Consider the following 14,257-nt stretch of genomic DNA (forward strand, 5'->3'; position numbering starts at 1 on the left):
GATTTCGAATGCTATAACTGGTCGTATGCTCTCCAAGCGTCGTGTATCGGCGGATAATTAGTGCAGATCTCTGTAAAATGATGACCTCATATTCTACGGAGAAAAGACACGCCATAGATCAATCCCGAGAGCAGATTTGGGCCGTGCATTTATGAAAGTACACCTTTTGAAGTTCCGCACGCAGTGGTATGTCAGTGTCTCTGCCCCACTGCAGCCGCCTAATGTCCGATCGCGAAGTGCTGTCTTTACTGAGTAGTGCTCTCACACCGAAACAACAAACTCGATTGACAGTTGTTGCCAACCGGAAGTTTGACTTAGTTGTCAACTGTTCAAATGGTTCAAATGGCTCTGAGCACCATGGGACTTAACTTCTGAGGTCATCAGTCTCCGAGAACTTAGAACTACTTAAACCTAACAAACCTAAGGACATCACACACATCCATGTCCGAGGCAGGATTCGAACCTGCGACCGTAGCGGTCGCGCATCTGCAGACTGTAGTGCCTAGAACCGCTCGGCCACTCCGGCCGGCTTGCAACTGTTGTCAACAGCTGTTTGGAATAGCGAGTTGAAGCTGGTTGAGAGAAGTTTTGTCACGAGCTTGTAGCTTATGGTCGATGTTCAAAAACACGGCAGAGTTGAGTGACTGGCGCATGCGCGTTGGTGTGTCGCCTGCTTTACTTTTCTTTTTGTACAATGCTGACTCCCGACTACTTTTAGAAAATACATCTACATCTACACTCCGCAAGCCACCCAATGGTGTGTGGCGGAGGGCACTTTACGTGCCACTGTCATTACCTCCCTTTCCTGTTCCAGTCGCTTATGGTTCGCGGGAAGAACGACTGCCGGAAAGCCTCCGTGCACGCACGAATCTCTCTAATTTTACATTCGTGATCTCCTCGGGAGGTATAAGTGGGGGGAAGCAATATATTCGATACCTCATCTAGAAACGCACCCTCTCGAAACCTGGCGAACAAGCTACACCGCGATGCAGAGCGCCTCTCTTGCAGAGTCTGCCACTTGAGTTTGCTAAACATCTCCGTAACGCTATCACGGTTACCAAATAACCCTGTGACGAAACGCGCCGCTCTTCTTTGGATCTTCTCTATCTCCTCCGTCAACCCGATCTGGTACGGATCCCACACTGATGAGCAATACTCAAGTATAGGTCGAACGAGTATTTTGTAAGCCACCTCCTTTGTTGATGGACTACATTTTCTAAGGACTCTCCCAATGAATCTCAACCTGGCACCCGCCTTACCAACAATTAATTTTATATGATCATTCCACTTCAAATCGTTCCGCACACATACTCCCACATATTTTACAGAAGTAACTGCTACCAGTGTTTGTTACGCTATCGTATAATCATAGAATAAAGTATCCTACTTTCTATGTATTCGCAATACATTACATTTGTCTATGTTAAGGGTCAGTTGCCACTCCCTGCACCAAATCCGCTGCAGATCTTCCTGCATTTCGCTGCAATTTTATAATGTCCCATAACACTCCTCTGTGGCACGCCAAAGGTTATTTTAACGTCTGTAGACGTCTCTCCATTGAGAACAACATGCTGTATTCTGTTTGCTAAAAACTCTTCAATCCAGCCACACAGCTGGTCTGATATTCCGTAGGCTCTTACTTTGTTTATCAGGCGACAGTGCGGAACTGTATCTAATCCCTTCCGGAAGTCAAGGAAAATGGCATCTACCTGGGAGCGTGTATCTAATATTTTCTGGGTCTCATGAACAAATAAAGCGAGTTGGCTCTTACACGATCGCTGTTTCCGGAATCCATGTTGATTCCTACAGAGTAGATTCTGGGTTTCCAGAAATGACATGATACGCGAGCAAAAAACATGTTCTAAAATTCTACAACCAGAGATATAGGTCTATAGTTTTGCGCATCTGCTCGACGACCCTTCTTGAAGACTGGGACTACCTGTGCCCTTTTCCAATCATTTGGAACCTTCCGTTCCTCTAGAGACTTGCGGTACACGGCTGTTAGAAGGGGGGCAAGCTCTTTTGCGTACTCTGTGTAGAATCGAATTGGTATCCGGTGTAGAATCGAATTGTTACTTGAGTACATTCACGATAACCAGCTCATTCCAGGCACAGTTTCACTAATCTTGGCCAGTGATATTCGATGATAGTACATTAAACTTGTATAACTGTCACCTGTTGCCAAATGTCGAAGTTTTGCTGGTGATACTGCAGGTCTAAAATTTGTGCCCTACCGTTGTATGTGTGGTTCTGCTAACCTCAAGAGTTTCCCAAATGCCATTCTGACGAGAGTTAAGTCTAACATACAGTCGCGACACACACTGCTGTGAAAATTGTTACCGTCTGGCACTTAGCGCCACGCTACCGCCCAAAGCGGCGAGAAAGCAGCCGTAAAATTATAGTTTTATTTTTAATCACTATTCTAGTTAATTATCAAATAGTTACTAAACGTTTGCCCTCCAAGTGTTATTACTTTATCAAGAGGCGTGAATGATTATGAGATTCGTGTAAAAACAGCCGAATCTCCCTAATTCAGTGACATAAGCTACAACTTAATTATGAAAATGAAATACTTTCAAATATGTGTACAATTGCAGTACACTCCACTGAAAACAAGAGAAAAAAAATTTCATGCGCGAGAAGAATATATTTCTTTTGAAACTTCCTGGCAGATTAAAACTGTGTGCCAGGCTGAACTCGAACTCGGGACCTTTGACTTTCGCGGGGAAGTGTTCTACTGGCAGAAGTAAAGCTGTGAGGACTGTGCGTGAGTCGTGCTTAGGTAGCTCAGTTGGTAGAGCACTTGCCCGCTACAAGCAAAGGTCCCGAGTTCGAGTCTCGGTCCGCCACACAGTTTTAATCTGCCAGGAAGTTTCATATCAGCGCACACTCCGCTGCAGAGTGAAAATCGCATTCTGGAAACATCCCCCAGGCTGTGGCTAAGCCATGTCTCCGTAATATACTTTCTTTCAGGAGTGCTAGCTCTGCAAGGTTCGTAGGAGAGGTTCTGTAAAGTTTGCAAGGTAGGAGACGAGGTACTGGCATAAGTAAAGCTGTGAGGACGGGGCGTGAGTCGTGCTTGGGTAGCTCAGTTGGTAGAGCACTTGCCCGCGAAAGGCAAAGGTCCCGAGTTCGAGTCTCGGTCGGGCACACAGTTTTAATCTGCCAGAAGTTTCATACGAGCGCACACTCCGCTGCAGAGTGAAAAACTAATTCTGGAAACATCCCCCAGGCTGTGGCTAAGCCATGTCTCCATAATATCCTTTCTTTCAGGAGTGCTAGTTCTGCAATGTTCGTAGGAGAGCTTCTGTAAAGTTTGGAAGGTAGGAGACGAGGTACTGGCAGAAGTAAAGCTGTGAGGACGGGGCGTGAGTCGTGCTTGGGTAGCTCAGTTGGTAGAGCACTTGCCCGCTACAGGCAAAGGTCCCGAGTTCCAGTCTCGGTCCGACGCCCAGCTCTAATCTGCCAGGAAGTTTCAAAAACGGTAGTTATTTCTAGAATCAGCATAAAAAATTGATTCAAGAACACCTCCTTTCAACAAATCAGCATAAAAAAGTTTTAAAATACAGACTATTGTTATCCTTGTTGCAGCTGACATTCCAAAGTTTACACTGGCTGAGACCGTAAGTTGCTATTCCAGAGGTGTTCTGTTTACATTTGTCTGTCAGCTCCTACAATTTGTGCAGAAGCTTTTTGAACCACCCTGTGTTTATTGAATTTGTCCCGGTAAGAATGACGTGTTGCATTCTCTCTGCAGCCGGCCGTTGTGACCGTGCGGTTCTAGGCGCTTCAGTCCACAACGGCGCTGCTGCTACAGTCGCAGGTTCGAATCCTGCCTCGGGCATGGATGTGTGTGTGACGTCCTTAGGTTGGTTAGGTTTGAGTAGTTCTAAGTCTAGGGGACTGATGACCTCAGATATTAAGTCCCATAGTGCTTAGAACCATTTGAACCATTCTCTCTGCTGGGAAGTTCTGAATCTAGGCTCAAAGCTGCGTCGATGATCGGCAGATCGTACACGGTAGAAACTTGTATCGGAACTGGTTTAAGGCCAAACTCACGAATTATCAGCAGACAGAACCCAACACGTTTTCTTAACGGAGAAGAGCTCTCCTTCAAGAATTGAATGGCAGATTTCTGAGTCAGTGTCTTGGTTTTGGCTTGTTCCTCTTTAGGTTTATTTTATTTTCATATCATGCCCATCCGTTGCTGCGTGGAAGTATGAGATAAATCTCCAGATGACAAAATGTAGACCTGCAGCAAATATTTTAGATGCTGCTTTAACTCCCGGTAGCAGTTATACACATGCGGAAAATGTAGGTGGCTTTTTCCGTGTAGCTGGTTCAGATCTGAAACAGACACAGTTGGTTTGATTTAGGATACACTACAAGACAAATAAAAAACTACTAGCTAAAACAAAAATATGAACGATAGACATCCAGATCAATGAATTGAGCAAAGAAGCAAATAACGACAAAGCAGACAAGATGGACATATAGCATCAACCCTCCAGAGTTACCTACAATAAAATTAATGCGAAAATACGACATTTTGAAACAGTTACAAAACCTCAAGCGCTCTATGGAGCAGAGTGCATACCACATTTAAAGTCGGAGGAATAGGAAAAAAGGTGAAGTGAATTTTTTGAAAAATTATCGGATTTAGCATAACAAAAATGGCAACTACAAATTAAGACGCAACGAAGAACTGTATGAAAAAAACTTTCATACACAATCCGGAGAACGTAGGTCGGTTTTTTGCACTTGTGAAAAAGTTGAGGAGAATAGGTTAACTAAGAGTATCCCAATATTTCAATAGCAAAAAGAACAAAATCAGTGCATAAAAAAATGTTCAATTGTGTGTGAATTCCTAAGGGACCAAACTGCTTAGGCCATCGGTCCCTAGACTTACACACTACTTAAACTAACTTATGCTAAGAACAACACACATACCCATGCCCGATGAGGACTCGAACCTTCGACGGAAGAGTCCGCGCAGAGTGTATAAAAGATATTCAAACAGACTCAGAAGAGATCGACATAACTGAAGAAGGCAATCAAATGGTTCAAATGGCTCTGAGCACTATGGGACTTAACATCTATGGTCATCAGTCCCCTAGAACTTAGAACTACTTAAACCTAACTAACCTAAGGACAGCACACAACACCCAGCCATCACGAGGCAGAGAAAATCCCTGACCCCGCCGGGAATCGAACCCGGGAACCCGGGCGTGGGAAGCGAGAACGCTACCGCACGACCACGAGATGCGGGCAAAGAAGGCAATCGAAACACAGAAAAATTTAGACCCAAAATAAAAAAACAAAAAAAACTTCTAGAGTTTTCTAGAAAACGAAAGGAAATGTGGAAGAATCTTCACCAAGGAGCAAACACAACAGAGTGAGAGCACTTTGAGTAAGTGTTTATTAGCCCACAGGTGACCGGAGTCTGCGCAAAAAAAGACTAATATACAACTCTGTTTTGGTAGAAGGTTTTACCTTAGCTTATTTTGATACACCTGAGGTCTCTAGGCCGAATCTCGCTGCCTGTACTACTTTTTTTTGAGCTACCTTCACCAATATTCGGTGTTGTATTTCGGTAAGCATGGTGCACTGCGAAGTCGGTGTTGCATTTCAGTAATCATGGTGTGCCGTGAAATGGGCGTTGTATTTCAGTAAGCGTGGTGTGCTGCGAAATCGTTTGACAACCGAGAAACGTTTGCGAATGTAAACGAAATTTTGTTTTACAGTAGACACATTGGAAAACCATAGACATCCAAAAATCCTGTGTTCCTTATATCTGCTGGGCGTCGCGATAATAATTGTTTTCTGTGTTTCTCCTATCAGTATCATTCTGATTCGTGCAGTGCTACATAGGTTACACATTTTACTGGTCACAAATGTATATCTAATAATATAGATAAGATAACTAATTTGATTGAAAGGTCTCTTGTGTCCTTTTTCTCATTTCCAATGTCCTTAAGAAAATTTTTTTATCCTTTTTTCATGTTAAAGATTAGGAAAATCGCAAATGATTCATTAGATATTGACACATTTGACGGTTGTAATAAATCTGTTGTTAGAATTAAGTGGGGATGAAAATAAACTACTGGCCGGGAGAATCGATCCAGAGACCTTGCACATACGAGGGTCACTCCAAAAGAAATGCACACTTTTTTTTTAATCCATCTTTTGTTCTACATGTCTGAAAGTTTGACAGTGTGTAGATACATCCTTTAGGGACAACATTTTTATTTATCCACATAATTTCCATCCCTCTCAACTGCCTTATGCCATATCTTGGAACCAGCGCCTGTATACCCTCACAGTAGAATTCTGGGCCAACCTGTTGGAGCCACTGTTTGGCACCGTGAACAAGGGAGTTATCATCTTCAAACCTTGTTCCACAAAGAGAGGTTTTTCAGTTTCCCAAAGAGATGATAGTCACACGGAGCCAGGTCAGGACTGTAAGGCGGGTGTTTCAGTGTTGTCCATCCAAGAACCCACCTGGCATAAACCCTTTTTAACGCCAACACTTTCAATATTCTGAAAACACTTCCTTCCCCTATCCCAACATAGCGTGACAATTCGTTCACTGTGATGCGTCTGTCAGTAGTCACCAATTCGTTAACTCCCTGCACATTGTCTGGAGTGTGTGCAGTACGAGGCCTGCCGCTGCGAGGACAGCCCTCAATATTGCCGTGCCCGCTTTCATCACGTAACCTGCTTGCCCACCGACTAACTGTACTGCGATCGACAGCAGCATCTCCGTACACCTTTTTCAACCTCTTGTGGATGTTTCCCACTGTCTCGTTTTCACAGCACATTAATTCTATGACAGCACGTTGCTTCTGACGAACGTCAAGTGTAGCAGCCATCTTGAAGACATGCTGTGACGGCGCCACTCACGGGAACAGGTTGAACTAAGTTTGAAAACAAGCGGGAAGGATGTATCTACACACTGTAAAACTTTCACACATGCAGAATGAAAACTGTATTTTTACAAAAATAGTGTGCATTTCTTTTGGAGTGAGCCCCGTATAAAACCAAACCTCCAGATATCAGACTCGCAGGTCGGTTCCAAACTCTGTGTGTAGACAGAATATCAAGCAAAACACTGATTTAGTTTGTGCTGTGTGGTGTCGTCTTGTAGAAGACGCGTAAAGACGCGTAAACGGTAACTAAAAGTAACACGAGAACTACAGAGTGTAGGCAAACCATGTCTGTGAGATACGTATGTGAAGATCTCTGGTAGGTGAGTTGGTAGAGCGTCAGATCGTCATACTACAGATAATGATTACGAAACCCACTGACACCGCTTTTGTTATTTTTTTTAACAGATACATGTTAAGTTGTTACATGGGAGAACATTTTTCTGCTATGTAAAAGGACGTTTCGGAGTTTGTAGCAATGTTCTTTTGGCAGTCTGCTTTCACTTCGTTAGCTGAAAGTAGGAGAGCTATAGCGTAACACCACACCTGTCAATACAAATGTACTCTATAGGTTTTCAACTGACGTAGCGAAAGCAGACTGCCAAAAGAACATTGCTACAGACTCCCAAACTTACATAGCAGAAAAATGTTCTCCCATACAACAGCTTCACCCGTAATCGTTTACGCATCTTCCACTGGACGACAGCTCACAGCACGAACTAAATCGGTTGATACTCTATCGACACACAACGTTTGGTACCGATCTGAGTGTCTCACATCTGCAGATTTGGGTGTAAGTGCTTACTCTCTCGGCTACTCGAATAATAGTGCCCTTACGCTTAAAGCGTAAGCAAGCCTAAATTTTCAAACTCGATTTTCTCAAAATAGGTTGAGAGTTACGTCTTCCCGTTTACACATGTTGAAATCCTAGTCGTGCCCTGCATACCCTACCAGTACGAATCTAATCGGTGAAGGGACGTTAGTATAGTCTGTCTGTAAATTCAAGAGCAACGAGCGCTTTTGGTGGGGTAAGTGGCCTTTCCCGGAAGAACGCTGCCACCGGCCTACAGCGGCACCCAAAATCTGTTGCCCATTATCTGTCTAGCGGTGTACATCGGCGTGCAGTGATATACGTCGTTTCTGTTCGTGGGATCTTAGTTGCCAGTGTCAGTGAGTTAACTTTGTATACTTACTGAGGTACTTCGATATCCGGAAGTGATGGATAATCGTCTAGCGTTTGCAACAAAATGTGCAGAATACGAAGAAGAGGAGGTATTTACGGAGTAATGAGCGTTCGATCGCCTCTAATGTTATTACAGCGTGTATTAAAGAGGCGACCCAAAAAGAACTGTTGGCTAATATTACCAGTCCCAATCAAAGGGCTGCAGTTTATGCAAACGTCAGTCTCACCCAATAGGACACGTAAGGACGGAACGTAAAAATAAGCCGTTTGGGTTACTGGAATCGCCACGAAGGAAAACTAACAAATTTGGGAGGAAAGTCATCGTTATAGCCCGTTTCAAAATCACGTAAAACCTTTGACGCTTATGAAACACTAAATCTCTATCTCGGTCACTATTCACCTGACTCTAAGACATATTGCTTAAAACATGTTCGCAATAGCTATTCTAAACACTGCTAAAATTTCCTTCGAAACATGTACACCGTTTCTGGACTTCTAAGCAAAAAGCTTTACATACGAGGTGCGTTCACATATTAATTTTTATTTTTTGGTAAGAACTTTATTCGTTAATCTACAGCAGTGTAATCCTCTTCCAAATATTCCCCATTACATACTATACACTTATGCCAGTGCTTTTTCCAATTCCCGAAACACTTTAGAACTGTTTCTTCGGGATAGTTTATAGGTCTCTTAACTGTGCATTTTTAATCTCATCCATGCTTGTAAAACCGATGTCCTTTAAGGCCTGCTTTGAAATGTTTATACCACTTGTCTGCCCTTGGTTTACTCATGACAGGCTTACCAAAAGCAATATTTACCATTTCTACAAAATTTCATATATTTTATTCCATTCTTATAACATAATTTAATACAGAGTCTAATTTATTTTTATACAAAACAAATAGTCGGTAATGCTACCAAAACACATGTAACCTTTCTGACAGCCGACAACAGAGTAAATACCCAATATGCATAACATTGTAGACATACTTTTGAGGCATGTTTATGAAGACAGTGACAAAAAAGTAGTGCAAATCGGACTAATACAACCCACAAAATTATAAATTTCTGCTTACTTTTTAAACACTCTTCGTGTTGGAAGAATCGTTAAGTTTCAATGCAGTCCTTCATAGAAAACTTCTGCCTTTTAGTAGAAACACAAAATAAGAGGAAGCCTTCAATTCTACAGACTGATTGCATTATATGGGGTTCGTTTTACGAATAGCAATAGAGGAACATACATTCACATGAAAAGGCATTTGCTTTTACTTTTGTAATAGAATCCTGACTTCCGTTCTTATGTTAATACTATTTACTCTATTATGTTGTGTTTCGGAAGAAGCTATAGTCTTTTGTATTCCTTATGGTCTTAATGCATTTGTATAAAACTAAACGCAGCCGAGACGTATCTGTACACGGCGGCGCCACGGATTTGAAGCGCGCGCCGCGGCAGAGCCGGTACTACGTTGTGAAACAGCCTGTAGAAGAGCCTCTTGACATAGCTGGGTTGGCTGCTGTGCTGTGGATCGGGGTCAATTCCCGGTACAGCCCTGGAATTTTCCTTCGTGAGAGGTCTGGGCGGGGTACAAGAAGCGTCGTGACGCCACTTCTGGAGCTACTTGATTGAGAAGAAGGTCAAAACAGCCGACCCGACGGCCGGGAGAGCGGTGTGCTGGCCCCACGCCGCTCCACACCACATCCAAATAACGCCATTGTCAAAAGATGGCATGGCGATCGGTCGGTCCCGAATGGCCAGTCTGAGACAAAACGAGGAGATTTGCTTCGTTTGCTTATAATTCAAGAGGATAGCTAAAGAAACAAATTCACAAGACCATATTTGAGGTATTCACCTTCCTGTCAAATGAACCGTGCATTGTTATGCTAAACCAGTCGTTCCCAATCTGACGGTAATTACCCCTAGAGTATAAAATTAAATTTTCTGAGTGGTAAAAGCCAAACGATTCAATTCTGTTTCAGCCGCGAAACTAAATTATTTTCATAAGATCATTACTACACTACTGGCCATTAAAATTGCTACACCACGAAGATGACGTGCTACAGACGCGAAATTTAACCGACAAGAAGAAGATGCTGTGATATGCACACCATAAGCTTTTCAGAGCATTCACACAAGGTTGGCGCCGGTGGCGACACCTACAGCGTGCTGACATGAGGAAAGTTTCCAACCGATTTCTCATACAGAAATAGCAGTTGACCGGCATTGCCTGAAGAAACGTTGTTGTGATGCCTTGTGTAAGGAGGAGAAATGCGTACCAGCACGTTTCCGACTTTGATAAAGGTCGGATTGTAGCCTATCGCGATTGCGGCTTATCGTATCGCGACATTGCTGCTCGCGTCGGTCGAGATCCAATGACTGTTAGCAGAATATGGAATCGGTGGGCTCAGGAGGGTAATACGGAACGCCGTGCTGGATCCCAACAGCCTCGTATCACTAGCAGTCGAGATGACAGGCATCTTATCCGCATGGCGGTAAGGGATCGTGCAGCCACGTCTCGATTCCTGAGTCAACAAATGGGGACGTTTGCAAGACAACAACCATCTGCACGAACAGTGAGACGACGTTTGCAACAGCATGGACTATCAGCTCGGAGACCGTGGCTGCAATTACCATTGACACTGCATCACAGACAGGAGCGCCTGCGATGGTGTACTCGACGACGAACCTGGATGCATGAATGGCAAAACGTCATTTTTTCGGGTGAATCCAGGTTCTGTTTACAGCATCGTGTTTGGCGACATCGCGGTGAAAGCACATTGGAAGCGTGTATTCGTCAACGCCATACTGGCGTATCACCCCCTGTGATGGTATGGGGTGCCATGGGTTACACGTCTCGGTCACCTCTTGTTCGCATTGACGGCACTTTGAACAGTGCACGTTACATTTCAGCTGTGTTTCGATCTATGGCTCTACCCTTCATTCGATTCGTGCGAAACCCTACATTTCAACAGGATAATGCACGACCACATGTTGCAGGTCCTGTATGGGCCTTTGTGGATACAGAAAATAAATAAATAAATGTTCGACTGCTGCCCTGGCCAGCACATTCTCCTGATCTCTCATCAATTGAAAACGTCGGATCAATGGTGGCCGAGCAACTGGCTCGTCACGATACGCCAGTCACTACTGTTGATGGACTGTGGTATGGTGTTGAAGCTGCATGGGCAGCTGTACCTGTACACGCCATCCAAGCTCTGTTTGACTCAATGCCCATGCGTATCAAGGCCGTTATTACGGCCAGAGGTGGTTGTTCTGGGTACTGATTTCTCAGGATCTATGCACCCAAACTGCATGAAAATATTATAATATATTTGTCCAATGAATACCCGTTTATGATGTGCATTTCTTCTTGGTGTAGCATTTTTAATGGCCAGTAGTGTAATATCATATTTTCGTAAGACTGTAATAACAATCATATAAGTTATCAATAATTTTTTTTTCTCAATTAGTAGCATTAATGCAATGGAGGTTACAGGTTCCTCGCATAGTCCACCCAATACGTATGTTATTCTTTTTCCCATACATCGCTTATGATAAAAGTGAGACATATCAAACAATGGAAAATCCAGGACGGAATGTAACGATGTAACTCAACCTTCGTTAGTCACTGTCCTAACCCATCCCTCTTCCCTTTCCTGCACTACACAGCCGGAAATTCACCGCCACACCCAGTCTCTTAATTTCTTTTCTTTCTATTTCTCTCCTTTCCGTTACTTCCTCCCCCCCCCCCCCCACCTTCTCTGCTGCCCTCCGTCTAAACCTCAAAACTTCACTGTTCACCACCCGCACCATAATACCCCTCCCCCTCCCCACCCCTGCCTCCTCCTCACCCCGACCCAGTCGCCATTGCCATCATGCACTGGTGCTGCTGCTCGCAGGTTAGTTTCAGTCACCTGAGACTGCAGACATGTGTGCGAGTTGCATTTGCTTGAGTGAGTGTGTGTGTGTGTGTGTGTGTGTGTGTGTGTGTGTGTGTGTGTGTGTGTGTGTGTGTGTCTCTGTGTCTATTGCTGACAAAGGCCTTAATGGACGAAAGCCTAGTTGTGTGAATCTTTTTTTGAGCCTATTGTGACTCAGCATCTCCACTATATGGAAATTGAGACATATACACTCCTGGAAATTGAAATAAGAACACCGTGAATTCATTGTCCCAGGAAGGGGAAACTTTATTGACACATTCCTGGGGTCAGATACATCACATGATCACACTGGCAGAACCACAGGCACATAGACACAGGCAACAGAGCATGCACAATGTCGGCACTAGTACAGTGTATATCCACCTTTCGCAGCAATGCAGGCTGCTATTCTCCCATGGAGACGATCGTAGAGATGCTGGATGTAGTCCTGTGGAACGGCTTGCCATGCCATTTCCACCTGGCGCCTCAGTTGGACCAGCGTTCGTGCTGGACGCGCAGACCGCGTGAGACGACGCTTCATCCAGTCCCAAACATGCTCAATGGGGGACAGATCCGGAGATCTTGCTGGCCAGGGTAGTTGACTTACACCTTCTAGAGCACGTTGGGTGGCACGGGATACATGCGGACGTGCATGGTCCTGTTGGAACAGCAAGTTCCCTTGCCGGTCTAGGAATGGTAGAACGATGGGTTCGATGACGGTTTCGATGTACCGTGCACTATTCAGTGTCCCCTCGACGATCACCAGTGGTGTACGGCCAGTGTAGGAGATCGCTCCCCACACCATGATGCCGGGTGTTGGCCCTGTGTGCCTCGGTCGTATGCAGTCCCGATTGTGGCGCTCACCTGCACGGCGCCAAACACGCATACGACCATCATTGGCACCAAGGCAGAAGCGACTCTCATCGCTGAAGACGACACGTCTCCATTCGTCCCTCCATTCACGCGTGTCGCGACACCACTGGAGGCGGGCTGCACGATGTTGGGGCGTGAGCGGAAGAAGGCCTAACGGTGTGCGGGAGCGTAGCCCAGCTTCATGGAGACGGTTGCGAATGGTCCTCGCCGATACCCCAGGAGCAACAGTGTCCCTAATTTGCTGGGAAGTGGCGGTGCGGTCCCCCACGGCACTGCGTAGGATCCTACGGTCTTGGCGTGCATCCGTGCGTCGCTGCGGTCCGGTCCCAGGTCGACGGGCACGTGCACCTTCCGCCGACCACTGGCGACAACATCGATGTACTGTGGAGACCTCACGCCCCACGTGTTGAGCAATTCGGCGGTACGTCCACCCGGCCTCCCGCATGCCCACTATACGCCCTCGCTCAAAGTCCGTCAACTGCACATACGGTTCACGTCCACGCTGTCGCGGCATGCTACCAGTGTTAAAGACTGCGATGGAGCTCCGTATGCCACGGCAAACTGGCTGACACTGACGGCGGCGGTGCACAAATGCTGCGCAGCTAGCGCCATTCGACGGCCAACACCGCGGTCCCTGGTGTGTCCGCTGTGCCGTGCGTGTGATCATTGCTTGTACAGCCCTCTCGCAGTGTCCGGAGCAAGTATGGTGGGTCTGACACACCGGTGTGAATGTCTTCTTTTTTCCATTTCCAGGGGTGTAGTATACATAACAGATGCTAAATATTTCAAGGAAATTTCTTCTCCAAGTCATGAATAGTATCTGCAGTAGTTCAGAAATTGCTTCATTATTCGCTTTGAAGTAGATAAGTGAATTAATTGCCAGCAAGACACAGCAGTAACTACATAAGAGGTACTATAGTGCTGTACACAGTATTATTTTTATTACTATTGGTGGCTGTGGTTGACACAAAGCATTAGCAGCCTGAAATCTTCCAATTTATGCCAGCTCAGAAGATGTAGCGCAGCAATTAAGTGATTTTCGAGCAGTAAGTGCAGTGCACACATTTTAACTTGGTTGATTTTAAACTGAGTGATAGTGTGCAAGTCAAGCAAGTGCTGCAGTGGAGAGTATTAATGCAGGGTGAGCACGTTTTGTGACTACCGTGGATAGTTAGCTTCCTTTTCTGGAAAGGAGTTGTGGGCAGCATTTGCGATGCACCACGAATTCCTTCGTCATTCATTCTACAGTGAAGCGCCAAAGAAACTGGCATAGGCATGCGTATTCAAATACACTCCTGGAAATGGAAAAAAGAACACATTGACACCGGTGTGTCAGACGCACCATACTTGCTCCGGA

General features: G+C 45.1%; 1 protein-coding gene and 1 long non-coding RNA gene across 2 annotated transcripts in view; one reads left to right on the top strand and one right to left on the bottom strand.

Moving 5' to 3' along the window:
• The window catches only part of LOC126428217 (pyruvate kinase-like), a 141,328-nt gene that overhangs the window by 39,018 nt on the left and 88,053 nt on the right, over positions 1 to 14,257 (top strand). The gene's annotated exons all lie outside the window — the stretch shown is intronic.
• The window catches only part of LOC126428221 (uncharacterized), a 33,412-nt gene continuing 23,303 nt past the window's right edge, over positions 4,149 to 14,257 (bottom strand). Inside the window, exon 2 of the long non-coding RNA XR_007576796.1 lies at positions 4,149 to 4,347. This is a non-coding gene — a long non-coding RNA (uncharacterized LOC126428221). The remainder of the gene's footprint in view (positions 4,348 to 14,257) is intronic.

This window comes from Schistocerca serialis, chromosome 12 (genome assembly GCF_023864345.2).
Source record: "Schistocerca serialis cubense isolate TAMUIC-IGC-003099 chromosome 12, iqSchSeri2.2, whole genome shotgun sequence".
In the NCBI taxonomy this organism is placed as follows: Eukaryota; Metazoa; Arthropoda; class Insecta; order Orthoptera; family Acrididae; genus Schistocerca; species Schistocerca serialis.